The sequence below is a fragment of the Bos indicus genome, chromosome 9, assembly GCF_029378745.1.
Source record: "Bos indicus isolate NIAB-ARS_2022 breed Sahiwal x Tharparkar chromosome 9, NIAB-ARS_B.indTharparkar_mat_pri_1.0, whole genome shotgun sequence".
NCBI classification, from domain to species: domain Eukaryota; kingdom Metazoa; phylum Chordata; class Mammalia; order Artiodactyla; family Bovidae; genus Bos; species Bos indicus.
Window position 1 is genome coordinate 37,213,785 of NC_091768.1, and position 27,429 is coordinate 37,241,213.

At 39.4% G+C, this 27,429-nt stretch overlaps 1 long non-coding RNA gene across 1 annotated transcript in view; it reads left to right on the forward strand.

Annotated features, from left to right (window-relative positions):
- Positions 1 to 27,429, forward strand: part of LOC139184907 (uncharacterized) — a 60,797-nt gene that overhangs the window by 22,000 nt on the left and 11,368 nt on the right. Inside the window, exon 2 of the long non-coding RNA XR_011568436.1 lies at positions 24,136 to 24,214. This is a non-coding gene — a long non-coding RNA (uncharacterized lncRNA). The remainder of the gene's footprint in view (positions 1 to 24,135; positions 24,215 to 27,429) is intronic.

Genomic DNA, 27,429 nt, shown 5'->3' on the forward strand with positions numbered 1-27,429 from the left:
GGCAAGAATACTGGAGTGGGTTGCCATTTTCTCCTCCAGGGGATCTTCTCAACCCAGGGATCAAACTCGGGTTTCCTGCATTGAAGACAGATTCCTTACTGTCTGAGCCACCAGGGAAGCCCTGGCATTCCTTAAGTGTTTTAGAAATATGACTTACTGGAAGAAGGCTATCCATTAATTAAAAAAATGTCTTTGATTGATGTGATATCCTAGCCATGGTGTGAGGTCTTGGCCTCTGCCCTCAAGAAATACATAGAATACTTGGGAGGGGAAACATAATCAAATTATTAAAAGGAAAGCATGTTAAGTTCTGTAATAGATGAACAAAATCCTATGAAACAGTAGAAGAAGCTACTTGTGTTGTCTCAGGGCTTGGTGAAGAGTTCATAGAAAGCATGGCACTTGAGTTGGGAAGGCTATTGAAAGCATGGTGTGAAGAGTCATTTGAGAAAGGATGAGAATGGCGTAGTAGCTAGAGATACAACACATGGACAGAAAACATTGGGCACACATGTGGGGCTTTCAGGTCAGGCTAGAGGTTTCTTTCAGAGAAGGCAATGGCACCCCACTCCAGTACTCTTGCCTGGAAAATCCCATGGATGGGGGAGCCTGGTGGGCTGCAGTCCGTGGGGTCTCAAAGAGTCGGACACGACTGAGCGACTTCACTTTCATGCATTGGAGAAGGAAATGGCAGCCCACTCCAGTGCTCTTGCCTGGAGAATCCCAGGGACGGGGGAGCCTGGTGGGCTGCCGTCTATGGGGTCGCACAGAGTCGGACACGACTGAAGCGACTTAGCAGCAGCAGCAGAAGTTTCTTTATAGCCTGGGGCACTTGAAAAGCATTAGGGGTCCCTGTAAGTTCACCCTCTACCTTGCTATTAGAGCAATTTTCTTTAATATGTAAGTTTTATGATGTTAATACCCCTTGTAAGCCATAAAGCCACCCAACCATCACATGGGATTATGAAATATGAGCTTCCATAGACACCAGCATGAAAGTCCTATTGTGGAAGCATCAGTTCAAACAGGTCATTGAACTTCTATGGTGGCCTAAGCCCCATCTCCTGATTTCCATGCCCTGGTGTAATGCCCTCCTATACCATATTATTGATCTGTGTGACCAATAGAACACAGAGAGAGTGATAATATGTCACTTCTAAGGCTACATCATAAAACACACTGTGGTTCTGTCTTGGATGATTTGCTCTGGGAGAGCCAGTCACCATGTTGTAGGATATTCAAGTGGCCTATGGATTTCCCCAGGTAGTGAGGAATCTTAGTCACCAGCAATCATATGGGTGATTCAGCCTGGAGCTAGCCTGTCCAGCTCGTCACGTTGGATGGTTCTGGCCCCAGCTGGCCTCTTGAGTGCAACCTGACGAGAGATTCTGAGTCAAAGCCACCAATTTCTAGACCCACAGAAATTTTGAGATAATAAATGTTTAAGTCATTAAATTTTATGATAATTTTTTAGAGCAGTTGATAATAATACAGTCGTCAATCATATAGTCAGAGTTAGAAGAAATACTAGAGATTAAGTAAGGCAGGTGCTGATAATTGGGTTCAACATTTCCAATGAAGTTTGAAGAGATTTGTGGAGTCTTCCTCTACCTGCACTGAACACATTGAAACCTTACTATCCCTGACTTTAAGAGATATGGTGCTTGTCCAACCTTGCCTGTCTAATTAATGATAAGAACTCCATTTCCTGAACACAAGTCAGACTTTTACCACCATATTGTGCTAATGTCCATGAAAATGAATTAATTTAGGTGCCTCTTTAGTTTATAAGGGATACCCACCCATTTGCTGAAGATTAGTTATTGAGTTTGTTAAGAATTATTCATCTAGGAAGAAAATATTATACAGCTGAAGAGAGTGGGAGGCAGTTTGAATATTAATTGTGGTAGCTGAATAATGGCCCCCAAAGATATGTAGGTTGTATCCCTGGAGTCTAGGAAAGTTGCCTTATCTGGCAAAAGAGATTTTGCGGATGGAATTAAATTCAGTTAAGTCAATCAGTCATGTCCAACTCTTTCTCACTCCATGGACTGCAACATGCCAGGCCTCCCTGTCCATCACCAACTCCTGGAGCCTACTCAAACTCATGTCCATTGAGTTGGTGATGCCAGCCAACCATATCATCCTCTGTTGTCCACTTCTCTTCCCACCTTCAATCTTTCCCAGCAACAGGGTCTTTTCATATGAGTCAGTTCTTCACATGAGGTGGCCAGAGTAGTGGAGTTTCAGCTTCAGCATCAGTCCTTCCAATGAATATTCAAGACTGATTTCCTTTAGGATGGACTGGTTGGATCTCCTTGCAGTCCAAGGGACTCTCAAGAGTCTTCTCCAACACCACAGTTCAAAAGTACCAATTCTTTGGCACTTAGCTTTCTTAATAGTCCAACTCTCACATCCATGCATGACTACTGGAAAAAAGCAAAGCTTTGACTGCTGCTAAGTTGCTTCAGTCATGTCCGACTCTGTGCGACCCCATAGGCGGCAGCCCACCAGGCTCCCCTGTCCCTGAGATTCTCCAAGCAAGAATACTGGAGTGGGTTGCCATTTCCTTCTCCAATGCATGAAGTGAAAACTGAAAGTGAAGTCGCTCAGTCATGTCCGACTCTTCGCGACCCCATGGACTGCAGCCTACCAAGCTCCTCCATCCATGGGATTTTCCAGGCAAGAGTACCGGAGTGGGTTGCCATTGCCTTCTCTGAAAGCTTTGACTAGACAAACCTTTGTTGGCAAAGTAATGTCTCTGCTTTTAATATGCTGTCTAGGTTGCTCATAACTTTCTTTCCAAGGAGTAAGCGTCTTTTAATTTCATGGCTGCAGTCACCGTCTGCAGTGATTTTGGGGCCCCCCAAAACAAAGTCTGACACTGTTTCCACTGTTTCCCCATCTATTTGCCATGAAATGATGGGACTGGATGCCATGATCTTAGTTTTCTGAATGTTGAGCTTTAAACCAACTTTTTCACTCTCCTCTTTCACTTTCATCAACAGGCTCTTTAGTTCTTCTTCCCTTTCTGCCATAAGGGAGGTGTCATCTGCATATCTGAGGTTACTGATATTTCTCCCAGCAATCTTGATTCCAGCTGGTGCTTCCTCCAGCCCGCATTTCTCATGATGTACTCTGCATATAAGTTAAATAAGCAGGGTGACAATATACAGCCTTGATGGACTCCTTTTCCTATTTGGAACCAGTCTGTTGTTCCATGTCCAGTTCTAACTGTTGCTTCCTGATCGGCATATAGGTTTCTCAAGAGGCAGATCAGGTGGTCTGGTGTTCCCATCTCTTTCAGAATTTTCCACAGTTTATTGTGATCCACATAGTCAAAGGCTTTTTGGCATAGTCAATAAAGCAGAAATATATATTTTTCTGGAACTCTCTTGCCTTTTTGATGATCCAGCGGATGTTGGCAATTTGATCTCTGGTTCCTCTGCCTTTTCTAAAACCAGCTCGAACATCTAGAAGTTCACCATTCACGTACTGTTGAAGCCTGGTTTGGAGAATTTTGAGCATTACTTTACTAGCGTGTGAGATGAGTGCAATTGTGCAGTAGTTTGAGCATTCTTTAGCATTGTCTTTCTTTGGAATTGGAATGAAAACTGACCTTTTCCAGTCCTGTGGCCACTGCTGAGTTTTCCAAATTTGCTGGCGTATTGAGTGCAGCATTTTCACAGCATTATCTTCCAGGATTTGAAATTGCTCAACTGGAATTCTACCACCTCCACTAGCTTTGTTCGTAGTGATGCTTCCTAAGGCCCACTTGACTTCACGTTCCAGGATGTCTGGCTCTAGGTGAGTGATCACACCATTGTGATTATCTGGGTCATGAAGATCTTTTTTGTATAGTTCTTCTGTGTGTTCTTGCCACCTCTTCTTAATATCTTCTGCTTCTGTAAGGTCCTTACCATTTCTGTCCTTTATTGAGCCCATCTTTCCATGAAATTAGGAATTAAATTAGGGATTTAAACTGGGGAGATTATCCTGGATTATCCAGGTAGGACCTAAATGTGTGCACAAGTGATCTCTTAAGAGGGAATCAGAAAGTGATTTGATAAAGAAGAGGAGAAGGCAATGAGATGGGAAAGAGGGAGAAAAAAGATACTGTGATTCAGGGCCATGGGCTAACGGAATGATGCATCAATCCTAAAATAGATGATTTTCCCCGTGAAGCTCCAGAAGGAACAAGCTTTGCTGCCCCTTTGATATTAGCCCACTGAGGCTGATTTTATGATTCTAACCTCCTGAACTGTGAAAGAATAAATTTGCGTTATTTTAACCCACCGGGTTTGTTATAATTTGTTGTAACTGCCATAGGAAACTAATACATTAATCTTAGCTTCATCATGTCCTATTTCTGTTAGTTTATGTAAGACAATCTTTCTAAGACTCTGTCTTCTCATCTGTAAAATGGAACAATAAAATGTCTATTTCAAAGGTTTGTTGTTAGATTGAATGGGATCATTCATGCAAAATGCTCAGCATTGGACTTGGCACCTGGAGAGTTCTTTATAAACCTGGCTATTGGTTTAATTTGGTCTAGACAGGAACACTGCAACATTAAAAAAAAAATTATTGAAGTATAGTTCATTTGCAATGTTATTAATTTCTGCTCTACAGCAAAGTGACTCAAGATATACATATTCTTTTTCATATTCTTTCCTGTTATTTGTCACAGGATATTGGATATAGTTCTTTGTGCCATACAGTGGGACCTTGTTGTTTATCTATCCTATATATAATAGTTTGCCTCTGCTAATCGCAAACTTCCAATCCTTCCCTCCCCTCCTCGCCTCACTTGGCAACTGCAAGTCTGTTCTCTGTATTCTCTGTATCTGTGAGTCCGTTTCTGTTTCATAGATAAGTTCTTTTGTGTCATTTTAGATTCCACATATAAGTGATATTATATGATATTTATCTTTCTGACTTACTTCACTTAGCATGTTAATCTCTAGGTCCATCCATATTGCTGCTAATAGCATTATTTCATTCTTTTTTGTGGTCGAGTAATACTCCATTGTATGTCACATTTTCTTTATCAATTCATCTGTTAATGGACATTTAGGTTGCTTTCATGTCCGGGCTATTGTAAATAGCGATGCATGAACATTGGAGTGCATTGTCTTTTTGGTTTTCTCCACATATATTCCAGGAGTGGAATTGCCAAATCATATGGTAGTTCTGTTGCTTTTCAAATTACAAAAGCGGCAACATTTTTTGTCTCCTTTTGAAAACGCAAGAAGCATACTAAATAGTCTTGGAATATAGAAAGGGTTGAATATTTATTAACTATTCTATTGGTACTGGCTTCCCTGGTGACTCAAATGGCAAATGCAATATAGGAGACCCTGGTTCAATCCCTTGGTGGGGAGATCCCCTGGAGAAGGAAATGGCAACCCACTCCAGTATTCTTGCCTGGAGAATTTCATGGACAGAGTTACCTGGAAGGCTACCGTCCAACGGATCACAAAGAGTCGACACAGTTGACAGACTAACTTTCAGTTCCATTCTATTGTTACTAGTCTGTGAGGAACCCTAAAGTCTGTTTATTTTACCCTCTCCAATTGTTCTTTCTCAAGGGTGTTGACTGCAAGATGAGGAAAAAGCACATAGATGGAATGAGTGGAAAATAAACCACGAATGAGAGATCTAACAAGGGTTTTGGAAAGGTTTCTCTGTTTATTACTTGTTTTCAGAGAACACCACACAGAACAGGTGAAAAGTTATCCTATTTATAAAGATCTCCAGAGAGGGAGAGTCTGCAAGTTTTCTTAGTAATTTCCCTTGGTACATATGAAGACTGCTCTTGATTTTCAATGACTGCACTGATGGCTGTACTTCTCTACAAAAATAAATTCTCCTCTACAAAAATAAAAAATAAGCAATGATTTTGTTTTTGAAAGCTGCTTGATATATAATGATGCCTTAAAGAGTCTACTACCAGAGCAGCCGTGTGTTCGTTACCTGGCCATCTGTCTGGTGCAGCTTCAGGACCACTGGAAGTGTGGAGCAGCCTAGATGTATGAGCCTTTCCTCTCCTTATTCTGGAATAAATTTCAAAGTTAAAAAAATGTGTAGTCATCGTATTTACTTATATTATTCATCCCTACAACTCAGTTTTCTGGAGGTGCTTGTGTTTCAGATTTCTACTGATTTAGTCTTTGTATTCTTTTGTTTCAATGTACTGACCACATTTGCATAGATTAAATGCTTTCTGTTTCTCTCTGAGCCCTGGTAGACTGGAATAAAATCTACATCATTCTCTTGGTAGAACTTCTTGTGCCTCATGATAAAGATGACACTATAAAATGAAGCAAGAGGAACATTTTTAAAATAGGGTCTGATCCGGTTAGACCTTCATTAGATATCCCTGCATTTACAGAATAATGAACTGAGGAATGAATCGTATCAGCATGACAAACAACTGACATAGTTGAGCCAGTGGTTTTTAAAGTCCCACAAAATCCTGGTCCTTTTAGTTGGAGATAACTATAAAAATAAATGAATTGGGCTCACTGACTGAGCTTCTAGTGCCTGACTGAGGTTCACCGAAAGGGCTCAAGTTCAACTTCTCTTCTATCTCTGAACATGCCTCAATCCTGGACATTAGTCCTCAGTCTCTGAATGCCAGGCTTGCCCGCTACTACTATGGTTAGCAGTACCTTAAGAGGAGGGAGCACCTTTTTCCTAATTTGACCTGGGTTGGTTAATACCTGTTGAGCTAGAAAGATGTATTACCTGGTGCAAGATGAAAGGCAGTCTGAAGTTAGCAGACCAGGTAGTCATTCTCTCTAAATGCAAAACCCCGACTGCCTAAATCAGTAATGAAAGCAGACAAGCAGACAATTGAAGTGAACTTGTTTGGTCAACAGAGATAGACAGCTGAGGCGGAATTCATCCCTACCTTACTGGGGTTTACTGCCTCCCAGGTGCCATCTAATGGTGGCTGTTTACCAGTAACCTTAGTAGGTCTTTTATGACAACTTTAAAGCAACAGATTCTAAACCATACAAAAATTACTTTCCCTCCTGTAGATGCTCTTAGTCTAAGGCAGGCAGGGGATGAAAACAGACACCTCCAGAAGGTGGTGTTTGACCTCCCTGCGAATAAGAGGCTCATGCCAGCCTTTCGCTTTTGTGAGGAATCAAAATTCAATATATAACCTGAAATCTCCTCAGTTTATTAAAGTCAGATCACAGGTTCCAGAAGGGAAGATGAAATTTTCATCTATCTTCACTCTACACTTAGATACTGTGTACAACTGCCTCAGCCAAAATCTTGTAGATTTTGATGCATTTTATCTGTTTACACAGATCAACAATGCTTGGCTACTCTCAACGGTAAACACTAAATCCTGTTTACAGAGGAAGGGCAGTGTCTGTGGGAAGCATGCGCACAGTGCTCCAGGCTCCTCTTCTTTTTCCTTTTTCAGAGACTCCAGGGGAAAATGGGTCTTTGCACCATTTTACCAGCAACCCTAAATCATGATTAATTTAAAGCCCTTTCTCTCCTTGGTTAGGCCTGACACAAGCAACTGCTTTTCTGTCACATTGATTTTTCTGTCCTTGCAGATTCAAAGCCAGGGTTGAGTCTTCCTAACAGGGTGAATTCTCTGACAAGGAAGTTTTGCAACCTAATTTACCGCTGGAGTCAAGCTTGTCAGTGAGTGCCAGAGGGGAACTGTCGCAATCCACTGGTTAAGTATGCATTTAATAGTGTTTATCCAAGCAAGTTTGTGATTTCTTCACTCTCTCCAACAAATATGTTATTTGTAATACCTATCTTCTGTAATCTAGGTGTTTGAAAAATGTCTCTAACGTGTGTGGGCTAGAATGCATTTTGTTTTTCTGTGAGTCTATTCATTGAACAAGGGCAGTCTCTGAGGAACCATCAGAAACTGCTTGCCATTTTTCCAAATCCTCTCTCTCTGCAGTGACCATGACTTAATCCTGAAGGAAAACAAGGTAATCTTTTCAAATAAACATTCTCAAGGATGTTTAGAGGGAACCCAATTGCTAGTATGCAGAACCCTCCCAGTGATTGAAAATAGTTACATTGAGGGAGTACAATTACAGTAAGCTGGAGTGTTTGTAAGCATTCGGTATTTTCAGATGATTAACAATAATAAGTTGAATTGCAAGAAAAGATATGTGTGTATGTGTGTGTGTGTATGTGAGTTCAGAGTCATCCAGGGTCTTTTTACTCAATGCTGTTGGTGGAAAATGAGGCAGAGGGAAATTAAAAGCTTTCACTAGGTAAGGAACATTGGCAATGTTTGAACCTAAGCCCATTAGGTTTCACTGGACTAACCTGCTTCTTGTGAAAGTAAATAAGAGAAGAAACATTTGATCATTAAGTGGAAAGAGAGCACTGAAACAAACACACTTGGTTGCATGCAGTTTATTAGTGCAAATTCCCAGTCTCAAGGAGCGTGGCCAGGAGCAGTGAAGACTTAGAGGAAGGGTTGAATAAACTCAAAATTACCTGGATGATAAAATCAACTAAATCAATGCAGAAAACATTTGCTGGAGTCTATCATATTACTTAGAACATGATTTTATATTTTTATAATATTCAAAACATTTGTCAAATACCTTTCTCTTTCCCTCTTTGGTCTATAGGCTTTTGAAAGATAGACCTCGTTTCTCATTTGGGCCTGAAGTCTCAAGATGGAAAGCTCATCCTGGCACAAATGAAGGCAGAAATGATGAAAGGGAATGAGTCTGGTCTTGATTTGACACTTTGATCTCCCATTGTTTGTGGCCTGATACTCTCTAATTTATTTATCTTTTGTTTAAGTTGCCTGTACAGTCAAAGCATCTTTTTATGTCGCTACCTATGCATGACATAAATGCATCATTACCTTGTTAAAAATCTTAGAGCAGTCTATTGTTTCTGTCCAGTAGAAGTGCAGTATGGGCCACATGTATAATGCAAAATTTTCTCATAGCCACATTAAAAAGTAAAAACAACAATATATCTTATGTGACTCAACATATCTAGAACATTACCTTTTCAATATATAAATATAAAATTATTAAGATACTTTACATTCCTTTTGCATACCAATTTTTTGGAATTTGGTATATATTTTAACTAATTAGGCATCTCAGTTCAGACCTACTTTCAGGCTATAATGCTGATGAACACATTCCTAGTGATCAATGGATACACAAGGCCATTGTGGTAAGAAGAGCTCTGTAGCCATATGTAAATGTAGGGTATGTTTCTCCCTGCTTAGCAAGCAACTGTGGTTTGGAAACAACACCATCCTCAGTGGTCTCTATGAAAACTTGGATTGACCAACCATCCCAATCTGACCAGGGTTTCCTGGGACATAGGGCTTGCAATGCAATCACCAGGACAGACCTGAGTAAACTAGAAAGGCTGATCATCCCATATTTAACCCATGCTTGTCCAATCGACATATGTTATCATCCTGGCCACTGTGCTGCTTAGAATAGTGGCCACCTTTGAGGCAAAAAGGGTTGAAGGCAGTGAAGTTGCTGCCTCTTGGCAACAACCTATGGATTAGTGGGGATTTTTTAAAATAGAAAGCAAAGACCTACTATTTTTTCTTCTTCTCTTACTCTCAGACCTTTGTGCTTTGCTTGTGTTGTGGTTATTGTACTCCATTCTACATGACTCTCCTGATGGATTATGACTCATTCTAGATATTGGAAAAATCTGAAGTTCACAAGATTTCCAACCTGTGGATTTAGGGACCCTTGGGAGATTGCAGAATTGCAAAATCAGGCATCTGAAAGTGCATCCATCCATTTATCTCTTCTTAATCAATGGATTCTAAAAGTGAAGTCATAGCATATGGATTATAACACTTTTTGACAGTTCCAAGAGAAGGAATGAATAAGCATTCAATACATGTTATTGAACTGCTAATATGTAACTTGACAAGGTTAAGTGCCCTATGTGAAGCACTTAACGTATTGCATAATATTTGGATTTCACATCAATCTTACAAGGTTGGCATTATTATCCTTGTTGTTTTGAAATAGAAAAATAAAATATATATAATTTTCTTTATTCATTATTCATCTAAAGTTCTTTTAAAAATTATGTTCTCAATGGATTTAGCATTTAGTGGAGAAAACAGGCTTCTGGGCATATGGCTGTTATGAGTATCTAAAGAGATAAGAAATACCCCTGGAGAGGAGAGAAGAGCAAGAACACTTAAGAGCAGAGGTTGGGAGTGGGCATGAGGCATAGAGGTGACCAGTGAAACTCCCCGGAAGCATTGTGCCTGATGCCTGACACATTAGTTTTTCTGCTGTATCGTAAATTTCTCTCCCTTGCCCAAGAGAGTTCCATTATTTTACAATGACAAATTTTTAGTTTATTTTTCTGCATCATAGTGACATAAGTGACAGAGCTCTGAATTATGAAGCAAAAGAGTTGGGTTCTCCACTAGGTTCTTGCTGGGGTCCAGCCCCAGCTGATCCAGGGTATTCGAAGGGGAGACAGTGTCAGCGAGGATCAGGATACAATAGCTTCAATTAGATATTAATTAGAGATATAAAGAGTAATAGAATGAGGATAGCTCAGTAGGAAAATTCAGTGGAGAAAAGAGGCTGAGTAGCTTGGTTTACGCGGGAGACCAATAAAACTTCAAGACAAGAAGTTTGCACCGCTTACGTAGGCCGCAGGCATCCTTCTGTTCTCCCGAAGGAGAGGAGACACTGAGGCCTCCCTGGTTGGATCTTAGAAGCCCAGGCATAATTAGTAAGCATGGCGGTTCCGCGCTCCAGATGGAGACTCAGCCAGAGTTTGAGAGAGAGAGTGACATGGGGAGACCAGTATTTCGAGAAACTGATCCCCATTCTTTATTTTCCGGGGTCTGTTTTTATACACCGAGGTGTTATACAAAAGTCACGTGGGGACAGCAGTCCTGACTTTTATTAAAGTCAGGTGCTTCATACAAATGTATACAGAGGTCTTAGGGGTGTTACATCATCTTCTGGCCAGGGGGGCCTGCTGACAATTTATGACCCTCTCCTTGTGACAGCAGTCAGTCAACACTTATTTCTCCAGGGGTGATTATTCTTAAAACAGATGCCACCCAAATAAAGTTACATTCCTATAGGGTGAGGGTGTAGTGGGTTTTAGTTAAGGAAAGAATTTACTTAGCCTAAGGTCTAATGTGATTTATATCAAAGGTTATACTTATTTCTTCTATATATTCATTAACGTGTGTAAGGGCAGGGGATGTGGAGACTTAGCAGTAAACATTGGCTCAACAAATGAAAAACCCTTCACCAATACAATTTCTAATCAGCCCATTATACTTATACTAATAGTTTTCTAACTTCTCCAAAGAACCTGTTTTTAGAAGGTTTAAAGCATCTCGTGCCTCTCACGGTTGGGAGGCTGTGAGCAATCACATGTGGCCGGACAAGCCTGTCAGGCAGGCTAGAGAACCTTCAGAGGAGTTTGTAGGTTGAAACACTCCTATCACGCCCAGGAATTATTATTAACTGGAGCTCTAAGTTAACCACTTCTCTGAAAGAAGAAGAGGTGGTGGGGGACAGCTCCCCATAAAGTCAGAGGTGTAGGTGAGAGCACAAAGTAGTAAAGTAGGCAGGCTCTGGTTATGGGGGTAGATGCTCGAGAATTTCCAGGGGGACTCCTGAGGCTCGATCCTGCCTTTGCGTATATCGAGGTCCTTAGGTGAAGTCTCTTAAGTATTTGGGACTAGAGTTTCTTCACTTTTGAAGTAAGGCAGATCAGCCATTTTATCCACAACACTCTCCGTTCCAAACTTAAGACACTACGAGGCCTTCAGATAGTCTTCCTTTTCCACTTTTACTGTTCTTCTATTAAGAATCATTACATGGAAACCACAGTTCAGAGGCATGAAATTGCAGCTGCGTGTAAAGGGAACTCAGCTAACAAGGAAAGTGTTTCATTTTGTATTATTTTTGCCAAGGTCAAAAATTCCTTCCATAGTCCCTGCAGGGTTTCTTCACTTAAGTATGGCCTAGGATGGACTAGTGAAGATTTGGCAAATCAGAGGAATAATGGCAAAGGGACAAAATTTTACCAAATGCCTCAACCTAGCATTACCAGATTCACAAGTGAAGAGTAATGAATTTAATCCACCATTTATTAGTACCTGAAAGTTTCCTATACAGAAGCCAAAACAAACAAACCTCACATTCTCACATGAGTGTACTTTGGTGACAGACCAAAATCTTAATCTTAGAATCTGGATTTTCTAAGAAATCAGCTTTCTTCTTGTGCTTAGCTGTGTTGTGCCTGGGAATGCATTTAGGTATCTAGCTATAAAATCAGGACAGAGGGAGAGAGAGGGAGACAGAAAGAGAAACTGTTGTGTTGTGTTCCCGATTTTAGCATAGTTTCCAGCTTGAAGATAGAAATCATTTATAAGATTACATTAAAAAATAGGAGGATGGAAAGGGAAAAACTATTGAACATGATCATATTTGTACACTTAGCCTTTCACACTGAAGTTTTTTTTTGGGCGGGGGAGTTTCAAAAAACTTAATGTTAGTTTTATGTTTTGATTTAAATGAAATGAAAACATTCCATGTTTTATGAACAAACATGGTAATTAACTTCCATTGTGTATTAACATACAAAGTAATATACATTAGTTGTAGAAGACTCTGCTTTCATAAATGGATATTTTTCAAATGGAATATTGAAGTTGATAGCTTTTTTCTCTGCCACTAACCATGTGATAGATTTGGCCACATGTAACTCAGCAGAAAGGTCCATTTACTGACCATATCATGATGCTCTTCCATATCCAGCTGTTTCTTAAAAGGATACTACTGCAGGTTTAATATTTAATATATAGCACACTGAATATTTAATATGGCACGCTTGGAAAGTCATCCAACTCCCCATGACAGAGTTACAGACATGGTGCACACTTATCCAGAGTCAGTACATCCAACATCTGTTTTCACCAGTTACTGGAAAACACTAGCATGAAAGTCTCTGGCATTTTCCACCTGAACTTTGCTACTGTAAATGTGGCCAGCCCACCTTCACACGACTTTGTGATTGGCATATAGGAGCCAGTGGAAGATATCATCAAGCCTTAGCAACAATTGTCACCAACAACTTCCTGTTTAGTATGAGTACCACTCGTGACTACCACATTTATAAAGAACTCCACGCTTTCACCATACCGGAAACAGGTGTATCTCTAAGACTTGACTTCCTCTCTACATCTTGCCTTCCCAACTCTGTCCCTTCTCATCACCCTGCACCCCCACAGCTTAGGCTTGCTTCTCTTAGCTCAGGCTGCAAGTGGGCTCACTTTTATCTGCTTATAAAGCCAAGCATTAATTTTGTAAAACTGTTCTGCCACATATTTTAGCCTCTTCCTGTTTGAAATTAATCTGTATGTTAACAGCTTGCAAAGCCTTTGAAGCCAAGCTTTTGCACAAACTTACATCCACTGTGTTGCTAAGTCACCATATCAGTGTTATCTGCCTTGTCACCTAACCCACAAAGCAATAAGCAACTTAAACTTAGAAATTTAGGGTTCTTTCTTCCTCCATCTAAAGTACCAGATTTATATGCAAGAAAGGTGGCTTGGAGGCCTGGTAGTATGAACCATGGGATTATTAACTCTTGAGAGTTGCAAGAGTTACATGCATGCACATTGAGGATTACAATTTGCAATCGCATGCAAATTCCTGTTGCAAATCCTTTAAAATATTTGCCTTTTATACCTTTTGTCTGTTCCCTCCAGAAACTTTCTGCCCTCCAGCATATCATTTTTACATACAGAAAGGATGGTATTTGACCTGTTGAAAGGCTGGCCATGATGTTTAGTTCACTCATCCTGAGGCTGGTACAAAGGGAAGATCAAGCTTGCCCTTAGCTCTGCTGGGTCAGTCCCTGTCCCTGCTGCCCACTGTTCAACAACCTACCCTGACCCATCCCTTAAGGAACTTGGCAGAAAAGCCTCCCTTCTTTGTCTTGTGTTCATTCATTGGAGGTAAACTGCAGACCTACTAGCTACACAGCACCTTGCTTCACTATGAGAATCACAGATAAATACGACATCTGGTTCCTGTTCTTAGACAGTCACCTCTGTTCATGCCCTTCTTGCCCTCGGGGCTCACAGTCTAATTGGCAATCTGCAGAAAGAGCTTTCTCTTTCTGGAACCCTCTACTGAATTATAAAAGTAGTTGGACTTTACCACCTTTTCTAGATTTGCTTTCGTTCATTCCCCTAAGCCCACCTATGTGGCAGCCAGATTGTACTGTTTAATATCCCCTGAACCCACCCTGCCTACAAAATTCATGGAAGAATTTTGGTCACTCTGTTGCCCATCACTAGGGATATAGTCCTTCTACTTAAAGGTCTATTTTAAATATATTTTCTTTTTGCCTGGATTAGATTCTTTTTTGCCTTTTTTGACTCAGAGTAAGTGACAGGGAAAAAAAAAACAACAATAAACTTTAGAGTCTAAAGGATCTCATTCTGCACTTGGGGTCTACTGCTTACTAACCATGCCCCATTGGAAAAGTTAAGGGGCCTCTCTGGGCCTCAGTTTCATCATCTGCAAAATGGAGAGAATAATACTGCAAAAGAGTTAAGGCTTTTTAATGAGGTAGTTTGCACAAACAGCTTAGCACAGTGTCTGGCACTTAGTGGGTACTTCTTAAATGCTAGTCAGCATCCCTTCTTGGAAACCTCCACTATTTTGTTTTGGGTCTACGTTTGTAGGATTATTTCCTACAAGTTGCTTAATAATCAGCACTACAATTTATTCACATGGGATTTCCTGTAACTTTGCACAGCAGCTTTGTACCCAGCAGATGCTTAGGCACCTTAGAAACATCACTGTGTTACTGTAAAAATACAGATAATTCTAGGTCTGTAAAGAGCAAACCTGTGCACAAAGCTCAAGCTCTTTAAAGCCTTTGCTGTGCCCAGCAAGGTTCCTGAGTGTAGGACAGTTACAGGGAGAGAGTGGCAGCTATATGTGCAGGCTCACGTAATTTAGGGCTGTGTGGTGACCTCTCCCTGAGGTCACACACGAAATGAATCGGGAGAAGAGAGAACAGAGGCACAACCAGCTGCTCTCAGATCCCTAGACATTCCAACAAGGGGGAGAGACTCAGTCTTCCCTGATTAATCTCTGATGATTTATTCTTTGGACGTCATTTAAAAGGAACATTTTAAAGTAAATTAATTGAACTCCCATGACCTTTTACCCTACTTGTATCATCAAAAGAAACTAGATCTTGAATTTTTTAAAATACCCTGTTTTCTGTGACTTACAAGCTACTGAGGAATCTCAGTTGGGTTTTCTTTCTTTCTTTCTTTCTTTTTTTTTTTATAAATACAAATCCAGCTTTCTTGGCTGTAATTTCCCAAGTTTGAAAATCCCATTTTTTGGTCAATAGGTGTTGAGGGAAGGGTGTCATAGGGGTGAATAAATGATAAATATATAATCTAAGACACATAAAATGGGAAAGTATTAGGTTGGTGCAAATGTAATTATGGTTTTGGACTGTGAATTATATAACTAGGCTCAAACACACATTTTTGCCAATGAGAAATAAGTTTTTGTTTATTCCTGTAACATAAAAATCCATGCTTTGGACTTTAACGAACTCTTGGAAAGCATTTTATGCCTCATGCTGGTTGTGGGAGAGTTTTCTCTGCAAAAAGTTGTCAAGATGCTTGAAGAAGTGGTAGTCGGTTGGCGAGAGGTCAGGTGAATATGGTGGATGAGGCAAAATTTCCTAGTCCAGTTTGTTCAACTTTTGAAGTGCTGGTTGTGCAAACTGCAGTCAGGCGTTGTTGTGGAGAATTGGGCCCCTTCTGTTGCTCAATGCCAGCTGCAGGCATTGCAGTTTCCAGTGAATCATCAATTACTGAGCATACTTCTCACATGTAATGGTTTCCCTGGGGATTCAGGAGGCTGTAGTGGATCAGATGGGCAGCAGACCACCAAACCGTGACCATGACCTTTTTTTTTTTTGGTTCAAGTTTGGCTTTGGAAAGCGCTTTGGAGCTTCTTGATCCAACCACTGAGCTGGTCATCTTTGGTTGTCATATACAGTCCACTTTTCATCGCACATCACAATCAAGAAATGGTTTGTTGTCATGCAGAATAAGAGAAGATGACACTTCAAATCCATGATTTTTTGATTTGCAGTCAGCTTATGCGTGCATGCATGCCAAGTCACTTCAGTCGTGTCCAACTCTGCCACCCTATGGACTGTAGCCCACCAGGGGATTCTCCAGGCAAGAATTCCGGAGTGGGTTGCCATGCTATCCTCCAGGGGATATTCCTGACCCAGGGGCTGAATCTGCATCTCTTATGTCTCCTGCATTGGCAGGTGGGTTCTTTACTGTTAGTGCCACCTGGGACCCACTTAAGAGCTTTTTCACCTTTCCAATTTGCTTCAAATGCCAAATCACCCCATTGAGTTCTTTGGCAACTTCTTATGTAGTTATAAGATAATCAGTTTTGATGATACACTCAATGCTGCTGCTAAGTCGCTTCAGTCGTGTCCGACTCTGTGCGACCCCATAGGCGGCAGCCCACCAGGCTCCCCCGTCTCTGGGATTCTCCAGGCAAGAACACTGGAGTGGGTTGCCATTTCCTTCTCCAATGCATGAAAATGAAAAGTGAAAGTGAAGTCACTCAGTCGTGTCCGATCTTAGAGACCCCATAGACTGCAGCCTACCAGGCTCCTCCATCCATGGGATTTTCCAGACAAGAGTACTGGAGTGGGTCGTGAGTTTGAAGATACTACAAATAAGCTTCTAGAACTGCAGCAGTAATGAAAGCACTGATATCCTACCAAGCACGGCGGGCTCTTTGGAACAGGCTTTTAAGACTTTGATTAACAGTCTGGAATCCTATGTTGGTGCTATGCAGCTAGCTCTTAGTGTAAAATATCACCTACCCTACACAATTTGCTTGCAGTTTAGCCCAAAGACTACTTCAGGCAGAGTCGTTAAAATGACACTCTGAGGAACCCATTCAAAGTTTGATTCCTCATTTTTATGAAATAGTGAAGAATTTTCTCTGGCCTTTAAAGAGTTACACAGACGGTCCCCAACTTTATGATGGTTCAACTTAGAATTCCTTGACCTCACAATGGTACAGAAGCAATATACCTTCAGTAGAAACTGAACTTGGAATTGTGAATTTTTATCTTTTCTTGGGCCCAGCAATATACAGTAGATACTGTCTCCTGATGCTGATCTATGGCCATGAGCTGTGTCTCCCAGTCAATCAGTGGTCATGGTGTAATAAAACCCATATATCCTAACCTTTCCTAACCATACAGCCACTCTGATTTTTACTTTCAGAACCTTATTCAATAAATTACATGAAAAATTCAATACTTTGTTATAAAACAGGCTTTTTTTTTGTTAGATGATTTTACCCAACTATAGGCTAATTTAAGTGTTCTGAGCATATTTAAGGTAGGTGAGCCAATGATTTTTAGTTAGTTAGCTGTATTAAATGCTTTTCAACTTATAATAGGTTTATTGGGATGTAACCCCATGGTAAGTCAAAGAAGATCTGGATTCCTTTCCATTTCATCATCTTTGCCTGATACTCATCGGCTCAGGGTCAGCCAACAAGTTTGAGGCATCAGCTGCCAACGCTGCTCATTAGAGGAAAAGCATCCTTCCCAGATCAACTATGCTGCTGCTCACAGAAAAAAATACCAAACAATTTCAGACATTTATCTTCCTTAAGAAGCTACAGGAAGGTGGGGGGTGCTGTTTTCTAAGTGGGAAAACAAACAAAACTATGGAAACACCATGGAGTCAAGAGTCAATGGGATCTGCAAAACAGATGCCTTAGTAATAAAAATAAATACACTTGAAACATATCGTCTGTTGAAATTTGTTTACACCAGGTTTTAAGAATGTAAGACTTAATTTATCTTGTAATAATACATGGCAAAATAGAAGGCTATTTTCAAAATTCTTTATCTGAAGTCAGGTTAGCTAGGTTGAATTCCGGCCTTGTCACTTATTGGTTGTTAAATTTAGGCAACTAAATCACTATATCTGAGTTTCTTCTATAAACTGGGTGTAAATATAGAAATCCCATAGGGCTGATGGGAGGGTTAAATGAGATAATGTATGTAGAAAGTATAAATATGTCTGTCCCACCATAGAAAGGGACAAATAATTTTTATATGCTGTTGCTATAACGAGTTTGAGTGAACTCCGGGAGTTGGTGATGGACAGGGAGGCCTGGCGTGCTGCAATTCACGGGGTCGCAAAGAGTTGGACACGACTGAGCAAGTGAACTGAACTGAATAACTATTATTGTTATTTATCACCATCATCATCGGTGTCATCTTCTTGTGATATATATATATATATATATATATATATATATATATATATAATTTCATATATATATATGAAATTATAGCAAACCATAAGGAGCCATAGCCAATGTGTTCCATTATATAGGTAAAAGAAAATGGTGTCCTTATGATTAAAAAAAAAAAAAAAGGAAATTAAGACCTCCCAACTAAATAGAGCAGAGCCACAGCTAGAACTCTGAACTCTTTCCATGGGGAGTGCCCTCTGGAGCTTGTGTCGGGAAACGAACTCCAGCATCACTTCAGTGCTGCTTTCACTGATACTCCTGCACCATTTTCCTGAGTCACGGGTTGCAAGTTACAAGCCTGTTTTCTCCTCACTTTCGCCTGAAGGCATTAGGTGTTGCAGGACAAAGTCACAGCCTGCACTTTCCTTTGTCCTGTAGTTAACTACTTACTCATGTCTGAACTCACATCTTTTGGACTCCAAACAGTTTACATACAGATTACCTCCATACTCACTCCTGTTTTTCTTCCTTCTCTTACCCTCATCCCTCTTTCTCGTTTTCTTCCTCCTCCTCCTTCCTCCTTTCTCTCTCCTTAACTCTTTCTCTAGACACCTTCAGCTATTTTCTAAGCTATTTTCAAATTATTTTCTTTTCTTTCTACTGTAAACAAGAAAAGATCTCCCCCTTCTTGTCAAATCTTTTCTTACCATTGAGACCTTTTGTTAATAGTCCACAATTCCTCCTTCACTGACTCATATATCTTATAATCTAGCATATATGTTTGCCAAACTTATTGGGATCTCTTGTTTGAAAGCCACCAAAAAAAAAAAAAAAAAGCCACTTCTTGTTGTACCCTTTTCTCAGCCCCTAACGCTCTTAGTCTCTCAAGCAGCATCATTATGGAACCTCATCTCTTGCCACACACTTTTCCCTTGGAATTCACTATATCTGGACCATCCTAATTGTCCTCCCAGTCATTTTTCATACTTCTCTGTCTTTAGTACTTACCTATTCTTTCTCACTCCATATTTTATTTTCAACTGATGGCTTTCAAAAAAGCCGTCATTCTAAAAATATCTCTATTTAAGCCCTATCCACAATCTCTCCTGTATTCCCTATCTGTATTAAGCATCTATAGTTTGAACTTTGTCTTCTCCCTAAAACCTTTTCATTTCCTTCTGATTTTTCTATTTCTTGTCCTAGTCATGAGTGGCTCTCAAGATATTTGAAGTGAAAATGGCTGGGACTAAATTTTGGCTTTGTCATTGACTATGTAGCTTAGGAGAAGCTCCTTAACTTCTCAGAATTTTGGCACATCGTACATAAAATGAGATTTCAGATGAGGAGTTATAACCAAACAGAGTGCCAAACTCACAAAGAAGATCTTGGGAAGTCATTTCCCCTGCCCACTCCCTATTCTTACCACACTAGACCTCCCTATCCCTTCCCCCCTCCAGACTTCCAGTGCTGAAATCATATGGCGAGATTTGACTCTTTCCTCAGCCACATCTCCCATATGCAGCCTATCACCAGGTCCAGCTTCTTAGTAATTCCTTCATCCTTCCATTCCTATTTCCTTCACCATCTCCAGAGCATAGCTCTCATTCTTCATTACTGGATCATCACACCAATCTTCTGACCAGACTCACTGACACCAATTTCTTCCAACTTTCAGTCCACCCTGGACAATGACACCACATTCACCTTCTAACATTACTGCTTAAAATAATCATTTTCCCAAGGTAATTTAGCTAACAAGCAGAAAACAAAGATTGAGCCTAGACAGACAACTCTAAATCTATACTCGTAGCTATAAGCCTGTACTGAGTCAGTACCAATGTTTGGGCCTGGAATTCAATATCCATCATGATCTGACCCAGAGTACCTTTTCAGACTTTCTTTCCACCAGGCCTTTACATGAGTGTTTGATTTACTTTTACTACCTAAAATAACCTGTCTTTATCTCTCAGGGTTATTTATGCTGTAACAAGAAACTAACTCAGGTGGCTTAAAAGGTAAAGGAATGTATTGAGTTGGCCAAAAATTTCATTCAAGTTTGTCTGTAAGATGTTATGGAAAGCTCAAACAAATTTTTTGGCCAACCCAATATTATTTCATATAACAAACCCAGAAGTAGAATAGTTGTATGTTTAATATCATGGCTTAAGACCAAACCTAGGACCCAGATTCCTTCCTCTTCTTACTCCACTATGTTCAACATGATTTCATGTGAGATGCTCTTGTGTTTGCCAGTTGGTGCCTCAGTTTCAGGAAGCATGTACAGATATAACAACATCCAATGAAATGATTGAGTTGTGGCTCTTTCCTATAATAATTGGATAAATTTAGGCAAGTCATTTGACCACTCAGAACCCTATTCTGATCTATAAAATGGAAATGGATCATACCCTAACTTACAGTAAATACTTTTAAGCTTGGAGCTACTTAACAAACTCTCATGACCAGAACTCACAGATACTCTGCAACTCCATCTTGGCACACAAATCTACATATCAGCATTCTAACATCTGTTTATCCAGAAGTTAGTGGTTGGGGATTTACAGATATGAAGGATGGAGAGGAAGAAAATAAGAACTAGGAGAAAATGTCAACTAGGCTAGTGTGACCAGGGAATGGTAGTCCCTGGTAGTGAGCTGTACACTTACCTTTGCAATTAAGATCATTAGGAAATTGTTAGCACCAAATAGTAAATGATCAAATATTGTAATTTGTAAAAAAAAAAAAAATGGTGGAGGGGGGCACTTTTGTGAGGATATAATAATTAGGGAAGGAAGGAGAGAATCTTCCTGTCTTGTTACTGTTATTGACAACAATTCTATGGCTATGAGGCAATGGTTTCTGAACTTTCCTGGGTCAGGGACTTTTTGGAGTCTCTGATAAGAGGAACGGATCCTAGAAAAATTCCATGTATATGTGTGTGTGCTAAGTTGCTTCAGTTGTGTCTGACTCTGTGCAACCCTGTAGACTGTAGCCTGAGGGTATCCTCTGTCCATGGGGTTCACCAGGCAAAAATACTGGGGTGGGTTGCCATGCCCTCCTCCAGGGGATCTTCCCAACTTAGGGATTGATTCAGCATTTCTTGGATCTCCTGCATCGGCAGGCAGGTTCTTTACCACTAGCACCACCTGGCCAACCCCGACCATGTATATATTCAACCCCATTTTTGTCTACAGATCATCTGAAATCTTTTTAGAGAGGTGGTGATCCATGGATACCAGGGTAAGAGATCTGGCCATAAGGCAGAAATTGAACTTCCTTTATATATCACTCTGTTTTCTATTTTGTTTTGTTTTCATTTAATTTTCAATGGGATTGTCTCCCTGGGTCATAAGCAATCATGAGGGGCCTGGCATTATTCTAAGAACTTCCTTAACTGTTTTTTTTTCTTTTTCTTTTTTTAATTTTATTTTATTTTTAAACTTTACATAATTGTATTAGTTTTGCCAAATATCAAAATGAATCTGCCACAGGTATACATGTGTTCCCCATCCTGAACCCTCCTCCCTCCTCCCTCCCCATACCATCCCTCTGGGTCGTCCCAGTGCAATCCTGCAGGCTAGTGGGCTTCCCAGGTGGTGCACTGATGAAAAGCCCACCTCCCAATGCAGGAGACAAAAGAGATGCGGGTTTGATCCCTGGGGATTCCCTGTAGTAGGAAATGGCAACCCACTCCAGTGTTCTTACCAGAAAGATTGGACAGAGAGCCTGGCGGCTACAGTCCATGGAGTTGCCGAGTTGGACACAACTGAGCATCCACACGCAGGAGAGTTTGTGGTGTTTTTTTATGAAACACTGACTAATAACCAAGTCAAGTGTTTTGAATTGTTTCTAGATGAGTCTGGGGAGCCTGATTATAGGTTCTAACAGGAGACCATCAGCTACTTGATGCCTTTCACAACAGATTATAATGTACCCCCTGGTCAAGGCTGCCCTTTTCTCTAAGGTATACCCCTTCCTTAGTACCACCTGGGAGGGGACGACTGCACAGCACAGAGGAAGAAAGATCACTCTTAGAGTCCTCTCACATTCAGGGTGCCTTACAATATGTCAGACCACTATTAAGCCCAAGGTGTGTGGGTGTGCACGTATTTTAAAAAACATACAAAGAGTTTTGCTATTCAAGTTGAAAGAATGACAAAAAAAGCCAAAGTTTTATTGAGATCAGAGCAATTTCACAAAGATTTGTTTTTCCAGGTCATTAGAATTTCAATTCCTGATCTAGAAAAGAGATACATAGATCTATATTTATTCTGCTACCTCTTACAATAATGGATATTTAACTTTGATAACACTAGTAATCAATTCCCAGGAAGCAAGCTGTTTCTAGAACATCAAAAATTGCACAAATATTCTTTAAATAGGCTTCCCTGGTATCTCAGCTGGTAAAGAATCTACCTGCAATGCAGGAGACCCTGGATTGATTCCTGGGTCTGGAAGTCCCCTACAGAAGGCATAGGCTACCCACTCCAGTATTCTTGGGCTTCCCTGATGGCTTAGTTGGTAAAGAATCTGCCTGCAATGTGGTAGACCTGGGTCCAATTCCTGGGTTGGGAAGATCCCCTGGAGAAGAAAACAGCTACCCACTTCAGTATTCTGGCCTGGAGAATTGCATGGACTGTATAGTCCATGGGGTTGCAAAGAGTTGGACATAGCTGAATGACTTTCACTTTCATTCTTTAAATAAGCTAAGTGTATAAATGGTTGAAATGCTAAAATTGAGGGATTCTGGGTTTATGATTAATGCTAATATTTGAAGCAGTTTTACAGAAGTGCATATAATTGGAAAAGCAGATTTGTTTGGGTAAAATCAAAGTATTTATTAGTAAAGTTCTCTGAGATACTTAGATGAAAGACACTGTAGAGGTATAAAATACCATTATCATTATCATCATCATTAATAGCCAGTCTAGTGCCCTAATGATTTTCTTGAAGTTGCTTTGTTGGTTTTTCATGCATTAACTTTTTGGACATGATTGCAATTAAGGCATTAGAAACTGATGATTTGGGTTAACTCTGAGAATAAGAAGAAAGCAAATTAAGCAAGCATCATCAAACCAAAAAACTCTTTAAGATGAGCAAATTTTCCATGCCTTAAGAGTAATTTAATATTTACTTCTAAATCTACCCCTTCATATAAATTAACATCCCAGAATGGGAGGTTGGTTACATCAGAGAAAAACAGAAATTATGCTAGATCTCATAATACAAGATAACTCCAGTATTTATGGATAATGATGATAGTTCAGGTTGCATTAAATTTGAATTTTAGCAAATCATGTCAAAAGGAATGACATTATCTTGTCCAAAATCAGAAAACCCAGTGACTCTGAAATTGGTTCTTGGAAATAGGTCCATATGGTTAGTTAATGTGTTTTGATGCTATCTGGGTGGTGTTCTGGAAAGCAAACTTGCTTTTTGCTACGAAGAAAAACTAGATTCCAAATATTTTCATAGTTCTTTTACTGAACATTGATATTTTGCTCTGCTTTCAATTTTTTTGTAGACATAGCCATTTTGAATGATGACATGTTCAGATAAAGTAATAGTTTTCCTGAAAGAATGATTATACCTCCAACTAAAAAATCAAATTTGGAAAAAAGAAATAGTCAGCAATAGAAAGAAGCCAATATGGCTTTTAAAGGAAAGTTTTGAGTCACTAAAAAAGAACTAGATATTTCCTATTAGTTACAAAGTGATTTTTAAAAACTATGTTAAAAGAAGCATAAAAAAACTGAAAAAAATGTTGCAAGCCATCTTTCATGAGCTTCCTTGTTATTAGGTCTTGGATGGATGATTTTACTACTAAAAAGCTGCATTACAAGTCTTGACAACTAAACTCCAGTAGAAAAAAGAAAAAGGTAAGTGGACCATATTGATAAAATAAAATTTCAAATTAAACAATGTTTAAAGGAAAAACTCCACCTTCAATTTAAAAAATTGTTTTAAAAAGACTTTCAAACATAAGCCAAAGCATTTTCCTACTTTAGAAAATAAAGTCTGTGTAGTCAAGAGTTTCTTTGATCATTGAAATGTCTAAACGTATCTAAAGATCATTATTTTAAAAATAAGTTTAATGTTCAAGATGGTAAATCTATTGCAGCAGTTTTTTTCAAATTGGAATGTTCTGATGTGTTTTTCAGTGTGTGTAAGTTCTATGAGAACTTTTTTTTTATGATTTTCTGTTTTCATTTCACTAAATTAAAAATGTATATTCAGTGTATGCCAGATCACCTAAAGATTGCTGTATGGACTCAGGGTTTCTATTTGTGTTACAACTGTTTCAACATTGAAAGTTCACCTAAGTAGTCAGTATCTAACTCTTCATGTCCTGTGACCAGTCTCATGGCAAAACAAGAATTGTCCCCAGATAGCCATTGAGATGCTTTTTGCCAGTTGTAACGTCAGAACTTTTCTTTTATGATAATGAATTACAATAGAAAAACCTTTTTATTGACTAAGCTTTTTAACAAATCGTGGTTGTTTATTTGATATTATAAAACTGGAGTCATGAAGACACTAACAAGAGTGAACTTACTACATAAATGAACTTGATGTTTTTTGCTATATGGAGTGCTACGTCAAAGATGATTTTACCATAATTGGTTACAGAGAATTGGTGGCAGTTTGGGACCTTCCCTTTTCACGTAGAGGAGTGGACACACGCAAATGAATAGAGCCTGAGAGGATGCAGTCAGAATACTCACCATATTCAGGCCAGGAGTGAAAGTCAGGTGTGGATCTGTCTTGTCTGGGTATGTTCAGGTACTTCTTGTTCAGTCGCTAAGTTGTGTCTGACTGTCCCTCACCATCTCCCGGACTTTTCCCAAGTTCATGTCCATTGAATCGGTGATGCCATCCAAACATCTCATCCTCTGTTGCCTTCTTCTCCTTTTGCCTTCAATCTTTCCAGTATCAGGGTCTTTTCCAATGAGTCAGCTTTTCGAATCAGGTAGCCAATGTGTTGGAGCTTCAGCTTCATCATCAGTCCTTCCAATGAGTATTCAGGATTGATTACCGTTAGGATTGACTGGTTTGATCTTCTTGAGGCAGCTTGTAAATGTTCAATATTAGTAAATACAGAAGCAAATATAAGAAAAATATTTTTAAAATTCAGTGAAAATTTATTTTTTTTTACATTATTATATTTTGGGATTTACTGTTGCATTTTACCAATAATGGATTGATGGTAAAGATAAGTTAATGATCAAAAATTTCCCTTTTGATTGTACAATACTCAAGGTTGAAAAAATTGATATAGAGGAATTCAATTTAATTTAGACTCACTGTTGAACAAACAGTCAAAGTTATTTTTGAAATAAACAGCAAAACTTGATAACAGCATCTTCCCTCCTCCCACTCTCCCTCTCTCCCTTCCTTCCATCCATCCTTCTTCCCACCTTTTCTCCCTCCCTTCCTTCTTGTCTTTTGATCTATCTCACCCTCTCTTTTCTCTTCCCTTCTCTCCTTTTTACCCTTTTCTCCTGAAAGTTGAGAAAAGCAAGATAATACCCAGTTATTAATTCTGGATAATTGAGATATTATTTATCAAACTAAAAGAATTTCTAAAGCAAAAGTCATATACATTTTCTTTTTCCTTGAGTCTTTAAGTATCAAGAATGGTTTGAGTTTCAGGACATTTGGGCCATATTTTTTTCCCCTACTGATTTATTCAGATCATATTCATGTGAAGACTTAGCAAGTCGGTGTGAAATTAGACCCTAAGGCTGGGAAAGACTGAAGGCAGGAGGAGAAGGGAGCAACAGAGGATGAGATGATTGGATGGCATCACTGGCTCAATGGACATGAGTTTGAGCAAACTCTGGGAGATAGTGAAGGACAGGAAAGCCTGGCATGCCGCAGTTCATGGGGTCGCCAAGAATCGGACATGACTTAGTGACTGAACAACAAAAGTGAAATTAGAGTTCATTACTCTTCAGAGACCTAGGTGTCCCTGGAAACAACTTCCACTGAATTCTTCATTCTTTAAAAAGAAATTAAAAAACTTAAATCTTTAAAAAAATTAATTCTTTAAAAAGATTAATTCAGCTCAGTTCAATAAATAATATTTGAGAATGTACTATATCCAAAACACTACACTAAGCCCTGGAGGTAAAAAGATAAGTTGGAAATTATTTCAGCTCCCAGGGAACTTAGAATCTGGTGTGGGATGTTAATATGGAGAATGGAAAGGTAAACATTAATTTAAAAAAATTATATATTTTATGATAATTTACTAGTGCTTCTTAATACTTTCTATAAAAACTTTCTGGTATTTTTTTTTTTGAACTAGATTTCTGAACTTATGAAAGAGTTACTTCTATTTTACTGGTTTCACAGTGTGAGAGAAGAGGCATCATTATTACATATGATATTCTTTGCAATATGAAAATGCCCTCAGGCTGGGATTCATGGATAATAGTGAAAGTAAAATAAGTAAAAAGTGAAACTGTGTTGAAAGAAGGCTGAATCCCACATGGACACATTAGCTAGTGTTGAGTGACAAATGATAGCAGTGTTTGGTCCTTTTCAGTCCTGGCGGCAGCAATGAGGAGCTCAGGTAGCCATAGGTGGTATGAGCCATTAAGGAGATGTTTCTGGAACAATCTCTGTGTTAAAAATAAAAATATAAGCCCAAACAGTACAGATTTAAGATAAAACTAAAAGTTAAACCTTAAATAACATAGCTCTTGATTATTTTGCTTTCATTTAAAAAAGTGCTCAATATTAATGGAAGGTGGAATATTTAATCTGCACTTAGAGCAGGACACATAACTTAGTAAAACAGCTATTCAGAACCAGAAAACAAAACAACAGCAACAACAAAAAACAACCATTGTGCTATCATTACTTATGTAATCAGATGTGAATAAGGACAAGAATATTTGCAGGGTGGGTGGTAGAGTGAAAGTGATGAGCCCAGAATGTCCTCTTTAGATCTGAGTTCATCAACTCTGTCTTGGTGGGTGGTAGTATCATGGAGAAAGTCTGTGGTCAAATAAGTTTGAGGAGCATTGGGATAAATACAGCTAAACAGACTTGTTTATTGTTGGACATTTTCTAGCCTTGCTGATGT